This window comes from Arachis ipaensis, chromosome B8 (assembly GCF_059453495.1).
Source record: "Arachis ipaensis isolate K30076 ecotype BB chromosome B8, ASM5945349v1, whole genome shotgun sequence".
Taxonomy (NCBI): Eukaryota; Viridiplantae; Streptophyta; class Magnoliopsida; order Fabales; family Fabaceae; genus Arachis; species Arachis ipaensis.
The window spans coordinates 109690844-109709637 of NC_142443.1; positions in this window are offsets into that span (position 1 = coordinate 109690844).

Consider the following 18794-nt stretch of genomic DNA (forward strand, 5'->3'; position numbering starts at 1 on the left):
GTAGTTTTTATAATAAACTAGTAGCTATGGTTACAGAAGATAAGTAATTGATGCAGAAATCCACTTCTGGGCCCACTTGGTGTGTGCTTGGGCTGAGCATTGAGCTTTCATGTGTAGAGACTCTTTTTGGAGTTAAACGCCAGGTTGTAGCCTGTTTCTGGCGTTTAACTCTAGTTTGCAACCTGTTTCTGGCGTTTAACTTCAGAATAGGGCAGGAAGTTGGTATTTGGACGCCAGTTTGCATCGTCAAAACTCGGGCAAAGTATGGACTATTATATATTGCTGGAAATCTCTGGATTTCTACTTTCCAACGCAATTGAGAGCACACCATTTGGGCTTCTGTAGCTTTAGAAAATCTATTTCGAGTGCAGGGAGGTCAGAATCCAACAGCATCTGTAGTCCTTCTTCAGCCTCTGAATCATATTTTTGCTCAAGTCCCTCAATTTCAGCCAAAAATTATCTGAAATCATAGAAAACACACAAACTCATAGTAAAGTCTAGAAATGTGATTTTTATTTAAAAACTAATAAAAACATAGTAAAAACTAACTAAATTATACTAAAAACTACCTAAAAACAATGCCAAAAAGCGTATAAATTATCCGCTCATCACAACACCAAACTTAAATTGTTGCTTGTCCCCAAGCAACTGAAAATCAAATAGGATAAAAAGAAGAGAATATACCACGAATTCCAAAATATCAATGAAACTTAGCTCCAATCAGATGAGCGGGACTAGTAGCTTTTTGCCTCTGAACAATTTTGGCATCTCACTTTATCCTTCGAAGTTCAGAATGATTGGCATCTATAGGAACTTAGAATTTAGATAATGTTATTGATTCTCCTAGTTTATTATGTTGATTCTTGAACACAGCTACTTTATGAGTCTTGGCCGTGACCCTAAGCACTTTATTTTTCAGTATTACCACCGGATACATAAATGCCACAGACACATAACTGAGTGAACCTTTTCAGATTGTGACTCAGCTTTGCTAGAGTCCCCAATTAGAGGTGTCCAGGGTTCTTAAGCACACTCTTTTTGCTTTGGATCACGACTTTAACCGCTCAGTCTCAAGCTTTTCACTTGACACCTTCACGCCACAAGCACATGGTTAGGGACAGCTTAGTTTAGTCGCTTAGGCCAGGATTTTATTCCTTTAGGCCCTCCTATCCATTAATGCTCAAAGCCTTGGATCCTTTTCACCCTTGCCTTTTGGTTTAAAGGGTTACTGGCTTTTTGCTCTTGCCTTTTGGTTTAAAGAGCTCTTGGCTTTTTCTGCTTGCTTTTTCTTTTTCTTTCTTTTTTTTCTTTTTTTCTTTTATTTTCGCCAAATTTTTTTCGCAATCTTTTGCTTTTTCACTGCTTTTTCTTGCTTCAAGAATCAATTTTATGATTTTTCAGATCATCAACAACATTTCTCCTTTTTCATCATTCTTTCAAGAGCCAACAATTTTAACATTCATAAACAGCAAATTCAAAAGACATATGCACTGTTCAAGCATTCATTCAGAAAACAAAAAGTATTGTCACCACATCAAAATAATTAAACTAATTTCAAGGATGAATTCGAAATCATGTACTTCTTGTTCTTTTGTTTTTAGAAAATTTTTCATTTAAGAGAGGTGATGGATTCATAGGACATTCATAGCTTTAAGACATAGACACTTAAACACTAATGATCATATAGTAAAGACACGAACATAAACAAAACATAAGGCTCAAAAATAAAAAAACAGAAAAATTAAATAGACAAGGAGATTAAGGAACGGGTCCACGTTAGTGAGGGTGGCGTCTTCTTCCTCTTGAAGAACCAATGGTGCTCTTGAGCTCCTCTATATCTCTTCCTTGCCTTTGTTGCTCCTCCCTCATGGCTCTTTGATCTTCTCTGATCTCATGGAGAATGATGTTGTGCTCTTGGTGCTCCACCCTTAGTTGTCCCATGTTAGAACTTAATTCTCCTAGGGAGGTGTTAATTTGCTCCCAATAGTTTTGTGGAGGAAAGTGCATCCCTTGAAGCATCTCAGGGATTTCATGATGAGGAATTTCCTCATGCTCTTGTTGAGGTCCATGAGTGGACTCTCTTGTTTGCTCCATCCTTTTCTTAGTGATGGGCTTGTCCTCTTCAATGAGGATGTCTCCCTCTATGACAATCCCAGCCGAATCGCAAACGTGGCAAATGAGGTGAGGAAATGCTAACCTTGCCAAAGTGGAGGACTTGTCAGCCACCTTGTAGAGTTCTTGAGGTATAATCTCATGAACTTCCACTTTCTCCCCAATCATGATACTATGGATCATGATGGCCCGGTCTATAGTAACTTCAGACCGGTTGCTAGTGGGAATAATTGAGCGTTGGATGAACTCCAACCATCCCCTAGCCACTGGCTTGAGGTCATGCCTTCTTAGTTGAACCGGCTTGCCTCTTGAGTCAATTTTCCATTGAGCTCCTTCCTCACATATGTCTATGAGGACTTGGTCTAACCTTTGATCAAAGTTGACCCTTCTAGTGTAGGGGCGTGCATTTTCTTGCATCATTGGCAAGTTGAATGCCAACCTTACATTTTACGGACTGAAATCTAAGTATTTCCCCCGAACCATTGTAAGCCAATTCTTTGGGTTTGGGTTCATACTTTGATCATGGTTCCTAGTGATCTATGCGTTTGCATAGAACTCTTGAACCATTAAGATTCCGACTTGTTGAATAGGATTAGAGAGAACTTCCCATCCTCTTCTTCTAATCTCTTGTCGGATCTCTGGATACTCGCCCTTTTTGAGCTTAAAAGGGACCTCAGGGATCACCTTTTTCTTGGCCACAACTTCATAGAAGTGATCTTGATGGACCTTTAAGATGAATCTCTCCATCTTCCATGACTCAGAGGTGGAAGCAATTGCCTTCCCTTTCCTCTTTCTTGAGGTTTCTCTGGCCTTAGGTGCCATTAATGGTTATGGAAAAACAAAAAGCAATGCTTTTACCACACCAAACTTAAAATGTTTGCTCGTCCTCGAGCAAAAGAAGAAGGAAAATAGTAGAAGAAGAAGAAAATGAAGGAGATGGAGGGGAAGTGTGTATTCGGCCAAGGGGGGAAAGAAGTGTTTGTGATGTATGAAAATGAGGTAGTGTTGAGGGGTTTATATAGGGGTGGAGGAAGGGTTAGATTTCGTGTATTAGGGTTGGGTTTGGGAGGGAAAGGATTTTGAATTTGGAGGTAGGTGGGGTTTTTGGGAAAGAGTGGATGGATGTGATTGGTGAAGGGTATTTGGGGAAGAGATATGGAGGTGATTGGTGAAGGGTATTTGGGGAAGAGTGTTATGAAAGGGTGTGAAGAGGAGAGAAGAAGAGGAGGGGTAGGTAGGGATCCTGTGGGGTCCACAGATCCTGAGGGGCCAAGGACTTAGCATCCCTACTCCATTTAGGCGTGCAAAACTCCCCTAGAGTGCATTTCTGGCGTTAAACGCCAGGTTGCTGCTTGTTTCTGGCATTTAACACCAGTTTTTCTACCAATCTTGGCATTAAATGCCAAGTAGATGCTCTGTTCTGGCGTTAAACGCCAGTCTGATGCTTCTTACTGGCGTTTAAATGCCAGTAAGCTCTTCCTCTAGGGTGAGCTATTTTTAATGTTATTTTTCATTCTGTTTTTGATTTTTCAGTTGTTTTTGTGACTTCACATGATTATCAACCTAAAGAAAACATAAAATAACAATGGAAAATAAATAGATATAAGTAAATAACATTGGGTTGCCTCCCAATAAGCACTTCTTTAATGTCAATAGCTTGATAGTGAGCTCTCATGGAGCCTCACAGATAATCAGAGCAGGGTTGGGGCCTCTCAACACCAAACTTAGAGTTTGGTTGTGGCCTCCCAACACCAAACTTAGAGTTTGAATATGGGAGTTTTGTTTGACTCTGTATTGAGAGAAGTTTTTCATGCTTCCTCTCCATGGTTACAGAGGGAGAACCTTGGGTCTTGAATACAAGGTAGTCCTCATTCAACTGAAGAACCAACTCTCCTCTATCAACATCAATCACAACTTTTGTTGTGGCTAGGAAGGGTCTGCCAAGGATGATGGATTCATCCTCATCCTTCCCAGTGTCTAGGATTATGAAATCAGTAGGGATGTAAAGGCTTTCAACCTTCACTAGCACGTCCTCTACTAGTCCATAAGCCTGTTTCATGGATTTGTCTGCCATCTCTAGTGAGATTCTTACAGCTTGTACCTCAAAAATTCCCAGTTTGTCTATTACAGAGAGTGGCATGAGGTTTATCCCTGACCCCAGGTCACACAGAGCTTTTTAAAAGGTCATGGTGCCTATAGTACAAGGTATGAAGAATTTTTTGGGATCCGGTTTCTTCTGAGGTAATGTCTGCCTTATTAATGCACTCAGTTCATTGGTGAATAAGGGGGGTTCATCCTCCCAAGTCTCAGTACCAAATAACTTGGCATTCAGCTTCATGATTGCTCCTAGATACTTAGCAACTTGCTCTTCAATGGTGTCTTCATCCTCTTCAGAGGAAGAATAGTCATCAGAGCTCATGAATGGCAGAAGGAAGTTCAATGGAATCTCTATGGTCTCTGTATGAGCCTCAGATTCCTTTGGTTCCTGGTGCACGAAATTGTGATCATCAACAATGGCGCCAAAGGACTTGGAGCTCTTAAACGTGAATCACACTTTGTCACAATTCCGCACAACTAACCAGCAAGTGCACTGGGTCGTCCAAGTAATAAACCTTACGTGAGTAAGGGTCGATCCCACGGAGACTGTCGGCTTGAAGCAAGCTATGGTCACCTTGTAAATATCAGTCAGGCGAATTCAGATGGTGATGGAGAATTGATAATTAAAAGATAAATAAAACATAAAATAAAGATAGAGATACTTATGTAATTCTTTGGTTGGAATTTCAGATAAGCGTATGAAGATGCTTTATTCCTCCTGAACCTCTGCTTTCCTATTGACTTCTTCCAATCATTCATACTCCTTTCCATGGCAAGCTTTATGTTGGGCATCACCGTTGCCAATGACTACTTCCCGTCCTCTCAGTGAAAATGTTCCAAATGCGCTGTCACCGCACGGCTAATCATCTGTCGGTTCTCGATCATGCTGGAATAGGATCCATTGATCCTTTTGCGTCTGTCACACGCCCAACAATCGCAAGTTTGAAGCTCGTCACAGTCATCCCTTCCCAGATCCTACTCAGAATACCACAGACAAGGTTTAGACATTCCGGATCTCAGGAATGGCCGCCAATAATTCTAGCCTATACCACGAAGGTTCCAATCTGAGATTAGAAACCCAAGAGATACACATTCAAGCTTGTTTGCATGTAGAACAGAAGTGGTTGTCAGTCACGCGTTCATAGGTGAGAATGGTGATGAGTGTCACATAATCATCACATTCATCATATTCTTGGGTGCGAATGAATATCTTGGAGAAGAAATAGACTTGAGTTGAATAGAAAAACAATAGTACTTGTATTAATTCATGAAGAACAGGAGAGCTCCACACCTTAATCTATGGTGTGTAGAAACTCCACCGTTGAAAATACATAAGAACAAAAGGTCTAGGCATGGTCGAATGGCCAACCTCCCAAACGTGAAAAGGTCTATCAAAAGTATGATCAAGTGTTCTCGTGTGTGTAAATACAATAGCAAAATGTCCTATTTATAGAGAACTAGTAGCCTAGGGTTTACATAATTAATGCAGAAATCTTCTTCCGGACCCACTTGGTGTGTGCTTGGACTGAGCATTGAAGCTTCCATGTGTAGAGATTTTTCTTGGAGTTAAACGCCAGCTTTTGTGCCAGTTTGGGCGTTTAACTCCAGCTTTTGTGCCAGTTTCGGCGTTAAACGCCAGAATTCTTGAGCTGACTTGGAACGCCTGTTTGGGCCATCAAATATCGGGCAAAGTATGGACTATTATATATTGCTGGAAAGCCCAGGATGTCTACTTTCCAAAGCAATTGAGAGCGCGCCAATTGGGATTTTGTAGCTCCAGAAAATTCACTTCGAGTACAGGGAGGTCAGAATCCAACAGCATCTGCAGTCCTTTTTCAGCCTCTGAATCAGATTTTTGCTCAGGTCCCTCAATTTCAGCCAAAAAATACCTGAAATCACAGAAAAACACACAAACTCATAGTAAAGTCCAGAAAAGTGATTTTTATTTAAAAACTAATAAAAATATAATAAAAACTAATTAAAATATACTAAAAACATACTAAAAACAATGCCAAAAAGTGTATAAATTATCCGCTCATCACAACACCAAACTTAAATTGTTGCTCGTCCCCAAGCAACTGAAAATCAAATAGGATAAAAAGAAGAGAATATACAATGAATTCCAAAAACATCTATGAAGATCAGTATTAATTAGATGAGCGGGGCTTTTAGCTTTTTGCTTCTGAACAGTTTTGGCATCTCACTTTATCCTTTGAAGTTCAGAATGATTGGCTTCTATAGGAACTCAGAATCCAGATAGTGCTATTGATTCTCCTAGTTAAGTATGTTGATTCTTGAACACAGCTACTTTATGAGTCTTGGCCGTGACCCTAAGCATTTTGTTTTCCAGTATTACCACCGGATACATAAATGCCACAGACACATAACTGGGTGAACCTTCTCAGATTGTGACTCAGCTTTGCTAGAGTCCCCAATTAGAGGTGTCCAGAGCTCTTAAGCACACTCTTTTTGCTTTTGGACCACGAATTTAACCGCTCAGTCTCAAGTTTTCACTTGACACCTTCACGCCACAAGCACATGGTTAGGGACAGCTTGGTTTAGCCGCTTAGGCCAGGATTTTATTCCTGTGGGCCCTCCTATCCACTGATACTCAAAGCCTTGGATCCTTTTTTTTTATCACCCTTGCCTTTTGGTTTAAAGGGATATTGGCTTTTTCTGCTTGCTTTTCTTTTTCTTTCTTTTTCTTTTCTCTTTTTTTTTTTGCCTTTTTTTTTTCTGCAAGCTTTTCACTGCTTTTTCTTGCTTCAAGAATCAATTTTATGATTTTTCAGATCATCAGATAATATTTCTCCTTTTCCATCATTCTTTCAAGAGCCAACAATTTTAACATTCATGAATCAACAATATAAAAAATATGTACTATTCAAGCATTCATTCAGAAAAATAATAGTATTGCCACCACATCAAAATAATTAAACTGTTTTAAAATTCAAAATTCATGTACTTCTTTTTCTTTTTCAATTAAAAACATTTTTCATTTAAGAAAGGTGATGGTTTCATTTTCATAGCTTTAAGGCATAGACACTTAGACACTAATGATCATGTAATAAAGACACAAACATAAATAAACATAAGGCATAATTTTCGAAAAACAGAAAATAAAGAACAAGGAAATTAAAGAACGGGTCCACCTTAGTGATGGCGGCTTGTTCTTCCTCTTAAAGATCTTATGGAGTGCTTGAGCTCCTCAATGTCTCTTCCTTGCCTTTGTTACTCCTCTCTCATGGTTCTTTGGTCTTCTCTAATTTCATGGAGGAGGATGGAATGCTCTTGGTGCTCCACCCTTAGTTGTCCCATGTTGGAACTTAATTCTCATAGGGAGGTGTTGATTTGCTCCCAATAGTTTTGTGGAGGAAAATGCATCCCTTGAGGCATCTCAGGGATTTCATGATGAGGAAATTCCTCATGCTCTTGGTGAGATTCTCTCTTTTGCTCCATCCTTTTCTTAGTGATAGGCTTGTCCTCATCAATGAGAATGTCTCCCTCTATATCAATTCCAACTGAATTGCAGAGGTGACAAATGAGGTGAGGGAAGGCTAACCTTGCTACAGTAGAGGACTTGTCCGCCACCTTGAAGACTTCTTGGGATATGACCTCATGAACTTCCACTTCCTCTCCAATCATGATGCTATGAATCATGATAGCCCGGTCTATAGTAACTTCAGATCGGTTGCTAGTAGGAATGATTGAGCGTTGGATGAACTCCAACCATCCCCTAGCCACGGCTTGAGGTCATGCCTTCTTAGTTGAACCGGCTTCCCTCTTGAATCTCTCTTCCATTGAGCACCCTCTTCACAGATGTCCATGAGGACTTGGTCCAACCTTTGATCAAAGTTGACCCTTCTAGTGTATGGGTGTACATCTCCTTGCATCATGGGCAAGTTGAATGCCAACCTTACATTTTCCGGACTAAAATCTAAGTATTTCCCTCGGACCATTGTAAGCCAATTCTTGGGGTCCGGGTTCACACTTTGATCATGGTTCTTGGTGATCCATGCATTGGCATAGAACTCTTGAACCATTAAGATTCCGACTTGTTGAATGGGGTTGGTGAGAACTTCCCAACCTCTTCTTCGGATCTCATGTCAGATCTCTGGATATTCGCCCTTTTTGAGCTTAAAAGGGACCTCGGGTATCACCTTCTTCTTGGCCACAACTTCATAGAAGTGGTCTTGATGCACCCTTGAGAGGAATCTTTCCATCTCCCATGACTCGGAGGTGGAAGCTTTTGCCTTCCCTTTCCTCTTTCTAGAGGTTTCTCCGGCCTTTGGTGCCATTAATGGTTATGGAAAAATAAAAAAGCTTTAGCTTTTACCACACCAAACTTAGAAGGTTGCTCGTCCTCGAGCAAAAGAAGAAAGAAGAGAGTAGAAGAAGAAGAAATAGAGGAGATGGAGTGTGCTTTGTGTTATGGCCAAGGGGGAGAGGTAGTGTGTATATTGTGTGAAAGTGAATGAGTGAAGAGGGGTTTATATAGGAGTGGAGAGGGGGGTATGGTTTGGTCATTATGGGTGGGTTTAGGTGGGAAAAAGTGGTTTGAATCTGAATGGTGAGGTAGGTGGGGTTTTATGAAGGATTGATATGAGTGGTGAAGAGAATGGTGGGATTTGATGGGTGAGGGGGTTTTTTTGGAGAAGAGGTATTGAGGTGATTGGTGAATGGGTGAAGAAGAGAGAGAGAGGTGGGGTAGGTGGGGATCCTGTGGGGTCCACAGATCCTGAGGTGTCAAGGATTTCTCATCCCTGCACCATGTGGCGTGCAAAACACCCCTTGCTGCCAATCCTGGCGTTAAACGCCAGGCTGCTGCCCATTTCTGGCGTTTAACGCCAGCTTCTTGCCCATTCCTGGCGTTAAACGCCAGTCTGGTGCCCATTTCTAGTGTTAAACACCCAGAATGGTGCCAGACTGGGCGATTAACGCCCATTCTGCTACCCTTACTAGCGTTTAAACACCAGTAAGTTTCTCCTCCAGGGTGTTCTATTTTTAATTCTATTTTTTTCATTCTGTTTTTGCTTTTTCAATTGTTTTTGTGACTTCACATGATCATCAACCTACAGAAAACATAAATTAACAAAAGAAAATAGAAATTGAACATAGATAAGTGAAAATTGGGTTGCCTCCCAACAAGCGCTTCTTTAATGTCAATAGCTTGACAGTGGCTCTCATGGAGCCTCACAGATGTTCAGAGCAATGTTGGAACCTCCCAACACCAAACTTAGAGTTTGAATGTGGGGGTTCAACACCAAACTTAAAGTTTGGTTGTGGCCTCCCAACACCAAACTTAGAGTTTGACTGTGGGGGCTCTGTTTGACTCTGTATTGAGAGAAGCTCTTCATGTTTCCTCTCCATGGTGACAGAGGGATATCCTTGAGCTTTAAACACAAGGGAGTCTCCATTCACTTGAATGATCAATTCTCCTCTGTCAACATCAATCACAACTTTTGTTGTGGCTAGGAAGGGTCTGCCAAGGATGATGGATTCATCCATACACTTCTCAGTCTCTAGGATTATGAAATCAGCAGGGATGTAATGGCCTTCAACTTTTACCAAGACATCCTCTACAAGTCCATAAGCCTATTTCTTTGAATTGTCTGCCATCTCCAGTGAGATTCTTGTAGCTTGTACCTCAATGATCCCTAGCTTCTCCATTACAGAGAGAGGCATGAGGTTTATGCTTGACCCTAAGTTACACAGAGCCTTCTCAAAGGTCATGGTGCCTATGGTACAAGGTATTGAGAACTTTCCAGGATCTTGTCTCTTCAGAGGTAATCTCTGCCTAGTCAAGTCATCCAGTTCTTTGATGAGCAATGGAGGTTCATTCTCCCAAGTCTCATTACCAAACAACTTGGCATTTAGCTTCATGATTGCTCCAAGGAACTTAGCAACTTGCTCTTCAGTAACATCTTCATCTTCTTCAGAGGAAGAATACTCATCAGAGCTCATGAATGGCAGAAGTAAATTCAATGGAATCTCTATGGTCTCAATGTGAGCCTCAGATTCCCATGGTTCCTCATTAGGGAACTCCATGGAGGTCAATGGACGTTCATTGAGGTCTTCCTCAGTGGGGATCACTGCCTCTTCCTCCTCTCCAAGTTCGGCCATGTGAGACGGGTTTATGGCCTTGCACTTTCTCTTTGGATTCTCTTCTGTATTGCTTGGGAGAGTACTAGGAGGGAGTTCAGTAATTTTCTTACTCAGCTGACCCACTTGTGCCTCCAAATTTCTAATGGAGGACTTTGTTTCAGTCATGAAATTTTGAGTGGTTTTGATTAGATCAGAGACAATGGTTGCTAAGTCAGAGTGGCTTTGCTTAGAATTCTCTGTCTGTTGCTGAGAAGATGATGGAAAAGGCTTGCTATTGCTAAACCTGTTTCTTCCACCATTACTGTTGATGAAACCTTGTTGAGGTCTCTGTTGATCCTTCAATGAGAGATTTGGATGATTTTTCCATGAAGGATTATAGGTGTTTCCATAGGGTTCTCCCATGTAATTCACCTCTTCCATTGCTGGGTGATGAGACGCAGAAGCTGGTGAATTAAAAATTATTAAAATGGTTACGTTGCAAGTATAGTTCTTAACTCACCGAAAATCTGCCTATCAATTTAGAAATATGTCACAGAGAGTTAAATTAAAAATTACTGGGAGTTTTAAGTCCCAGGTCGTCTCCCAACGAGTTGCAGAAAAGTGTGCTATCTTATTAATCAGATGTTCCAAGAAGTTGAGCTAAGTAAATTGGAATGTAAATTGAGGAAATTTAAATAATATGAATAAAAGCCTTGACTGGGAGTTGATTGGTTGGAATTTTTACTATTGATGGAGTGATTGTAAGATTAATTTATAATTAATGGTTGTTCTGTTTGGTTATCCTTTACTAAGTAAGGGAAAGTCAAACAAGTTGGAATGCCAGATCTGTTCACAAGTTGCAACCCACTTAGTTCAAAGGGATTGGCGTTGGTGACAGGATAGCAATCTAACATTTAACCCAATTACAAATTTTTCCTTCAATCCTTCCAACTCAAGAGTTCCTTTTAATCAACTCCCCATCAAGTAAAGAAACTACTCACACATTGTAAATAATAAATCCATAGCACATGAAAGGGAATTAAAAGAAGACATGATTATTGGAATTGAAATTGAATTAAAAAGAAATAATCCTTGCATTAAATAATCATAAAAGTATCTGAATGACAAAATTGAACAAAGCAAAGAACATGGAAGAACAAAACCAAGTTAAGAGAACAAACTAGAATGACGAAGTCTTGATGAGGAAATATCTCTTCTCAATGTTCCAATGCTAAGACCAATTGAAAATTAAAATTCTAAAAACCTAGAGAGAAAAACCTAAGAGAGTAAAAACTAGATCTAAAACTGTCTCCGAATAAATGTGTTATTTGTTTCTGCATATTCTCTAACTCTAGTCTGCTGTTCCGGGCCGAGAACTGGGTCGAAATAGGGTCCAAAATCGCCCCAGCAAATTCTGCAGATTATGCAGATCGCACATGTCACGCAATCGCGTCATCCATGCGGACGCGTCATTCGCGCTTTTCTTTGCCACGCGTTCGCGTCGTCCACGCTACCGCGTCGCCAGAACTTTTCCAATTCGCGCGGCCGCGTGAGCCATGCGGCCGTGTCACTGCGATTTGCTCTCCTTCGCGCGGTCGCGTGAGCCATGCGACCACGTCACTTCTCGCTGGTTATCTCCTCAAATTCTTGTGTTCCTTCCATTTTGCTAGCTTCCTTCCCAATCTCTAACTCATTTATGCCCTGTAAAGTCTGAAACACTCAACACACAGATCACGACATCGAATGGAATAAAGGAGAATTAAAAATAAATAATTAAAGTCTCTAGGAAGCAGTTTTCAAACATGTAATAAATTCAGGAAGAAAATCTAAATACATGCTAATTTAATGAATAAGTGGGTAAGGATCATGATAAAACCACACAATTAAACACAATATAAATCATAAAATAGTGGTTTATCAACCTCCCCACACTTAAACATTAGCATGTCCTCATGCTTAATTGAAGGAGATAAGGAAATAAGTATGAACATGTAGAAACTCATGAAATGCAATGCAAACCTATATATATGCAACTATATGATTCTTGTCCACTTGATCAAAAGTAAATAAGCTCTTCAAAACAATTACAAATCAAATTCCACTAATTTTATCATTACACAATAAAACAGATAAAAGTGCAAGAAGATAGCTCGTGAAAGCAGGGAACTTGAAAATTCAAGTATTGAACCCTCACTGATAATGTATGTACGCTCTAATCTCTAGTGTATAGGGTGGTCACTCTATCCTTCTCTAATCATGCTTTCTAACTTTTGTTCTTCTCCTAACCAATCAACAATAGTTAATACACCAATGCAAACATCATGAGGTCTTTTCAAGGTTGTAATGGGGCTAAGGCATAGGTAGGGGTGTATATTTGGTCAAGTGAGCTAATAAATTGAATCTTTAATTAACCCAAGCTCCAACCTAACTTGTATACACTTGATGTAGTCTTTAAAGTTCATACCTAGCTACCCAGAGTTCCCTTTTTCAATCCCTACTCATGTATCAACTTCGTATTTTGATTCTATCATATGTGCACTGATTTTTGAATTCTGAATTTAACATTGGGGTAATTTTGTCCCCTTATTATTAATTTTTCATTTCATTTTTTTTAAATAAATAAAGCTTATCAATGCATATAGATTTTTCATTCTTATAATTTCACATGAGTAGGTATCCAAATTCCCCTTAAATTTTTAGGACACATTCCCTTAACAACTTTTGTTCCCACAATTTCCCATACTTAACTAGCACACACAATTCTATCTTAAGCTAACCAAAGATTCAAATTGGGGTATACAATTGTTTTTCGGCTTAAGGTTAGTAATGTGGTAAAATATCGAACAAATGGGAATTAAAGGCTCAAAGTGGTTAACAAAGGTAATTGAAAAGGGTAGGGTTAATTTGGATGAGTGAGTTTAAACAAATAATGGCCTCATTCATGTGCAAGCATGCAAATATAATAACTATTGGACATATAAGATAAAACAAAATATAGATTACAATAATAGAGAAGTAAACACACAAGAATGAAATAATTATGGTTAAATAATGTAACCATTCATAAAGGCTCAAATCTTTCACAGGTTGTGTGTTCTTTAACTCAAATATCATGTTCCAAATACAATTCAAGCAAATTTATCATAAGAATTTTTGAAAAATTAGTGAAATTTTGTTCCAAAGATAGATTTTTAAAAGAAACTTATTATCTTTTCAATCAAGTAGAACATGCATGCAACTATCCTAACCTATGCAATTTATTCTATTCTATAAAGGAAAGAAAATATAACTAAAATATCCTAATTATTGGTGCTAGAGAAGAGAAATTACCACCGAAAGTCAGGTACTGACCGACCTCCCCACACTTAAGGCTTTACACCGTCCTCGGTGCCATCTGTCAGGAACAGGGGTGGGCTGGTAGCAGTATCTCCACAGTCGGGGCCGTCATGGCTCTCTGTGCTGGTAAAGGAAGTGGAGTCCGGGGTGTCTGAGTCTCTGAAGTGTCCCTTGAGTAGCTCCTTGAGGTGTTTGAATCGGCGCTCGTTACGGCGCTCTCTCATCTTTGCTTTCTGTTCTTGTCGGTCCAACCGTTCGATTATCTGCTAGAGCAATTTCTCAGTTGTAGATGCTTGTGGTGTTGAAGAAGGATTATCTTCAACTGGAGCAGTAGGAAGGCTTGTAGTGGCTGCTGAGAGTCTGAGGTATTTCCCGTTAGGGACATACTAATCATCCCGTGGAAGCACGGCTTTGGTGTCCCCAGCTCTGCAGGAGACTCCGGCTGCTGAGACAAAATCTGAGACCAAGGTGGGGAAAGGTAAGTTGCCCGTAATTTGTACGTGTTCCATAGCATTCTGGATATGTCTTGAGAGATTCAGAGGTTGGTCTGTAAGGATGCACCATAGTAGAATAGCCATGTCCGCAGTGAAGGAGGACTCATGAGTGCTCGGAAAGACGTAATGGGACATGATCTGTGCCCATACGCGAGCCTCCAAGGTAAGTGCTGAAGCCAAGATTCCCTTAGGGCGGGTACGGTGGTATCCGTAGATCCAACGGCTGCCAGGTAAGGCGATGATTCCGAGAACGGAGTCCCAGTCAAATTGGTATCTCTGGCGCTGAAGGGCGGCTTCTTGAAAAGCGTCCATTCTTGCTGGAATAGGGGGAAGACTCAGAGCTTGCTGAATGGCCTCTTCTGTGATGGAGACTTGCTTCTGCCGGACATAAACAGACTGCAGGGTCGGTATGTAGAAGTTGGAGTAGAACTCAACTACCCAAGAAAGATTGGCCTGCCTTGGCTGTCTCCGTAGGAAACCCCATTGTCTTCGCTCAATTTGCGGCTCAACAAAGGTGGCAATATTGGACGGGAGGATAAGAAGGTATTCATTGTTATAGTTTCTTTCTGCCAGGATAGGGAACATCTGCTCACAGTAGTGATTGGAAAATCGCGCAGTGTCCTTTGCTGGAAAGGCTTTCTCCTTTTTGTTAACCTTTATTATCCTCTTAACTCGTTTTGTTGAGGGCTTGACTGCGGTGAAAGAAGGCTCTGCCACTAATGCTCTTTTAGTTCCTCTTCTTGCTGGTGGTTTGGAAGTTGCTTTCTCTTTTCCTTTCTTGGTGGCCATCCTGAAAGAAGGGAAGAGAAAGAAAATTAAATTTAAAGAGATATACAGCAAGGAAGGAAACGGAAAAGAGGGTGAATGATGCACAGCAAAATCTAGATGACATTAACACATGCTCTCGAGTACATATGAAAAGCCATCAATGGAAAATAGCTAGTGCATACAAAGTCAAGTGAACGCAAGGTGTTTATTGGCATGCCAGAAAAGGGCATGAGTAGCATAGACCAAGCATTACTTCGTAACAAACCATCACGTTTGTATTGACAATTGAATTCAATTAATAAAATAATAAGGGAATGTTGTGAAAAGCAAGCATTGAATAGTATAACAATCATAGAGAAGTGCATAATGCCACATGAGCTTTTTCACAAACACATAGTATGGATGGTGAATAGGGTATAGAAAATATGAAGATGAACATGCAAGCAATCCCTTAAATAGGAGAAAAATAATTGTCAAACAATTTGCAATAATCCACAAGCATATAATGAGGGATGATGACTCAAAAATTTTCTAGCACCATGTAAAAAGGGAAAGAAGAAAATAAAATACAAAAGTGAAAAGAAAAAGGAAAGAAAAAGAAAATAAAAATGTATATAATATAATAAGAATGATGGAAAAGAGAAGAAGGAAGAAGAGAGTAAAACCTCGTTAATGGTGGTGGGAGGGATAGAGAGTGAGAGGTGAGATAGAAGGGGGAAGGAAGAAATAAGGAGGGAAAAGAAAAATTAGGATTTGGGGGAGAGGAAGATAAGATATGTGGCAATTTTAGGTTGAGCTGTGCGGCGCATGCGACGCGGCCGCGTGGGGCATGCGTTCGCGTGGGTGCGCGTCAGGTAGGGGGACGCAATTGCGTCGGTCACGCGGTCGCGTGACCCATGTTACGCTGCTGGCGCGAGTGCAGCCTCGCTCCAGCACAACTCTCTGTTCGATTTAATTTAATTGCCAAATTGGGGTGACGCGATCGCGTGGGTCACGCGACCGCGTGAGGATGCGTCAGAAAATAGATGACGCGGCCGCGTCGGCGACGCGGTTCCGTGACAAGGATTGTGCCTCCAGCACCAATCCAGCATCACGCTCGCACAAAATGTTGATGTGCACCCTTTTACATCGAAAACTCAGGGCACGCGGCCGCGTGGGGCACGCGGTCGCGTGGGAGGCCATGATTCCCATGCGATGTGAACGTGTCAAGGACGCGGTCGCGTGGGTCGATTTGTGCCATTGGCACGCCTCCAGCCATGCTCCAGCCAGACTCTCTGTTCATTTATTTTTTTTCTCCACCCCCTCTGCGACGCGGACGCGTCGCTGATGCGATCGCGTTGCGTGGCGAAAAAGAATTATTTTATTTTATTTTATTTTTTATTTATTATTATTATTATTTTTTTTGAAATATAAAGACATGTAAATGAAAGAGCACGAAAGCACTAATAAAGAGAAGAGTTATGAAAGAAGAAAAACTAAAAGTGAAGAAAAGAACGATCATACCGCGGTGGGTTGTCTCCCACCAAGCACTTTGCTTTAACGTCCGTAAGTTGGACGCTCCACTAGCTCAATCTGCTGCGATGTGGGGGTCTTCCAAGCGGAAGATCTCCAGCTCTTTATTTTTCTGCACCTTCTCACCATGGTACAGCTTCAGGCGTTGTCCATTAACCTTAATAAGTTCAGAGCTTGAAGGATGGCTTAGGTGATAAACTCCGTACGGTTCAGCCTTCTCTACTCTGTATGGACCTTCCCATTTTGATCTCAACTTACCTGGCATGAGCCTTAGTCGAGATTTGTAAAGGAGGACAAAATCTCCAGTTTGGAACTCTTTCTTTTTGATGTTTTGATCATGCATAGCCTTCATCTTTTCCTTGTATATTCTGGAGTTCTCATAAGCTTCTAGGCGAAGGTTCTCCAGTTCTTGCAGTTGTAACTTCCTTTCAGCTCCAGCATTCTCAATTCCCATGTTGCACTCCTTAACTGCCCAGAAGGCTCTGTGTTCTATTTCAACTGGGAGATGACAAGCCTTTCCGTAAACTAAGCGGAAGGGGATCATCCCAATGGGTGTCTTGTATGCTGTTCTGTATGCCCACAGTGCATCTTGTAGCCTGGTGCTCCAGTCTTTTCTATGGGGCTTTACTATCTTTTGCAAGATATGCTTAGTTTCTCTGTTTAACACCTCGGCTTGTCCATTAGTTTGGGGATGGTAAGCGGTTGCAACTTTATGGATTATCCCATGCTTCTTCATCAATCCTGTTAGTCTCCTGTTACAAAAATGGGTGCCTTGATCGCTCACGATCGCTCATGGTGATCCAAAGCGACATATAATATGGTTTCTCACAAAGGAAACAACAGTGTTAGCATCATCAGTGCGGGTAGGAATTGCTTCTACCCATTTGGAAACATAATCCATAGCTAACAATATATAAAAATATCCATTAGAATTTGGAAACGGACCCATGAAGTCAATGCCCCAAACATCAAAAATTTCACAGAAGAGCATATATTGTTGAGGCATCTCATCCCTCCAGGATATATTACCAAATTTCTGGCATGAGGGGCAAGATTTACAAAACTCAGCAGCGTCTCTAAAAAGAGTAGGCCACCAGAATCCGCAGTCTAAGATCTTTCTAGCTATTCTTTGAGGGCCAAAATGTCCTCCACTCTCAGATGAGTGACAGGCCTCTAAAATGGACTGGAATTCTGATTGAGGCACACAACGTCTGATTATCTGGTCAGCGCCACATCTCCATAAATATGGGTCATCCCATATATAATATTTAGACTCGCTTTTCAGATTGTCTCTTTGATGTTTAGAAAAATGTGGAGGAAATGTGCGGCTAACTAAATAATTAGCAACAGGTGCATACCAAGGGATTACCTCAGATACTGCTTGCAGGTTGTCAAAAGAAAAATTATCATCTATAGGAGTAGAATCATCCTTAATATGTTCAAGGCGACTCAAGTGGTCTGCTACTAAATTCTGATTACCACTCCTATCCTTTATTTCTAAATCAAATTCTTGTAACAGCAGTATCTAACGTATAAGTCTTGGTTTGGATTCCTTTTTAGCTAATAGATACTTTAGAGCTGCATGGTCCGAATACACTACTACTCTAGTACCAAGTAAATAAGCTCGAAATTTATCCAGAGCAAAAACAATAGCAAGAAGCTCCTTCTCAGTAGTAGTATAATTGGACTGGGCAGTGTCTAAAGTCTTAGACGCATAGGCAATAACAAAAGGATCCTTACCTTCATGCTGAGCCAGCGCTGCTCCTACTGCATGGTTGGAAGCATCGCACATGATTTCAAACGGCTGGCTCCAGTCTGGTCCTCTCACAATTGGGGCTTGAGTTAGAGCAGTCTTCAGCTTATCAAACGCTTGTTTGCAATCCTCACTGAACTCGAACTCAATATCCTTCTGCAGTAATCTGGATAAGGGAAGTGCCACCTTACTAAAGTCTTTAATAAATCTCCTGTAGAAACCTGCATGGCCAAGGAACGAACGGACTTCCCTCACAGAAGAGGGGTAAGGTAAACTAGAAATAACATTCACCTTTGCTGGGTCTACAGAAATTCCATTATTATATACCATATGTCCTAATACAATCCCTTGTTTTACCATAAAGTGGCATTTTTCGAAATTCAATACAAGGTTTGTGTTAACACATCTATCTAATACTCGAGATAATCCATCTAAGCAAAGGCTAAAAGAATCACCATAAACGCTAAAATCGTCCATAAAAACTTTCATACAGTCCTCAATAAGATCAGAGAAAAGACTCATCATGCACCTTTGGAAGGTAGCTGGTGTATTGCACAAGTCAAAGGGCATTCTCTTATAAGCATAGGTCCCAAAAGGACATGTAAAAGTAGTCTTTTCCTGATCCTCAGGAGCTATAT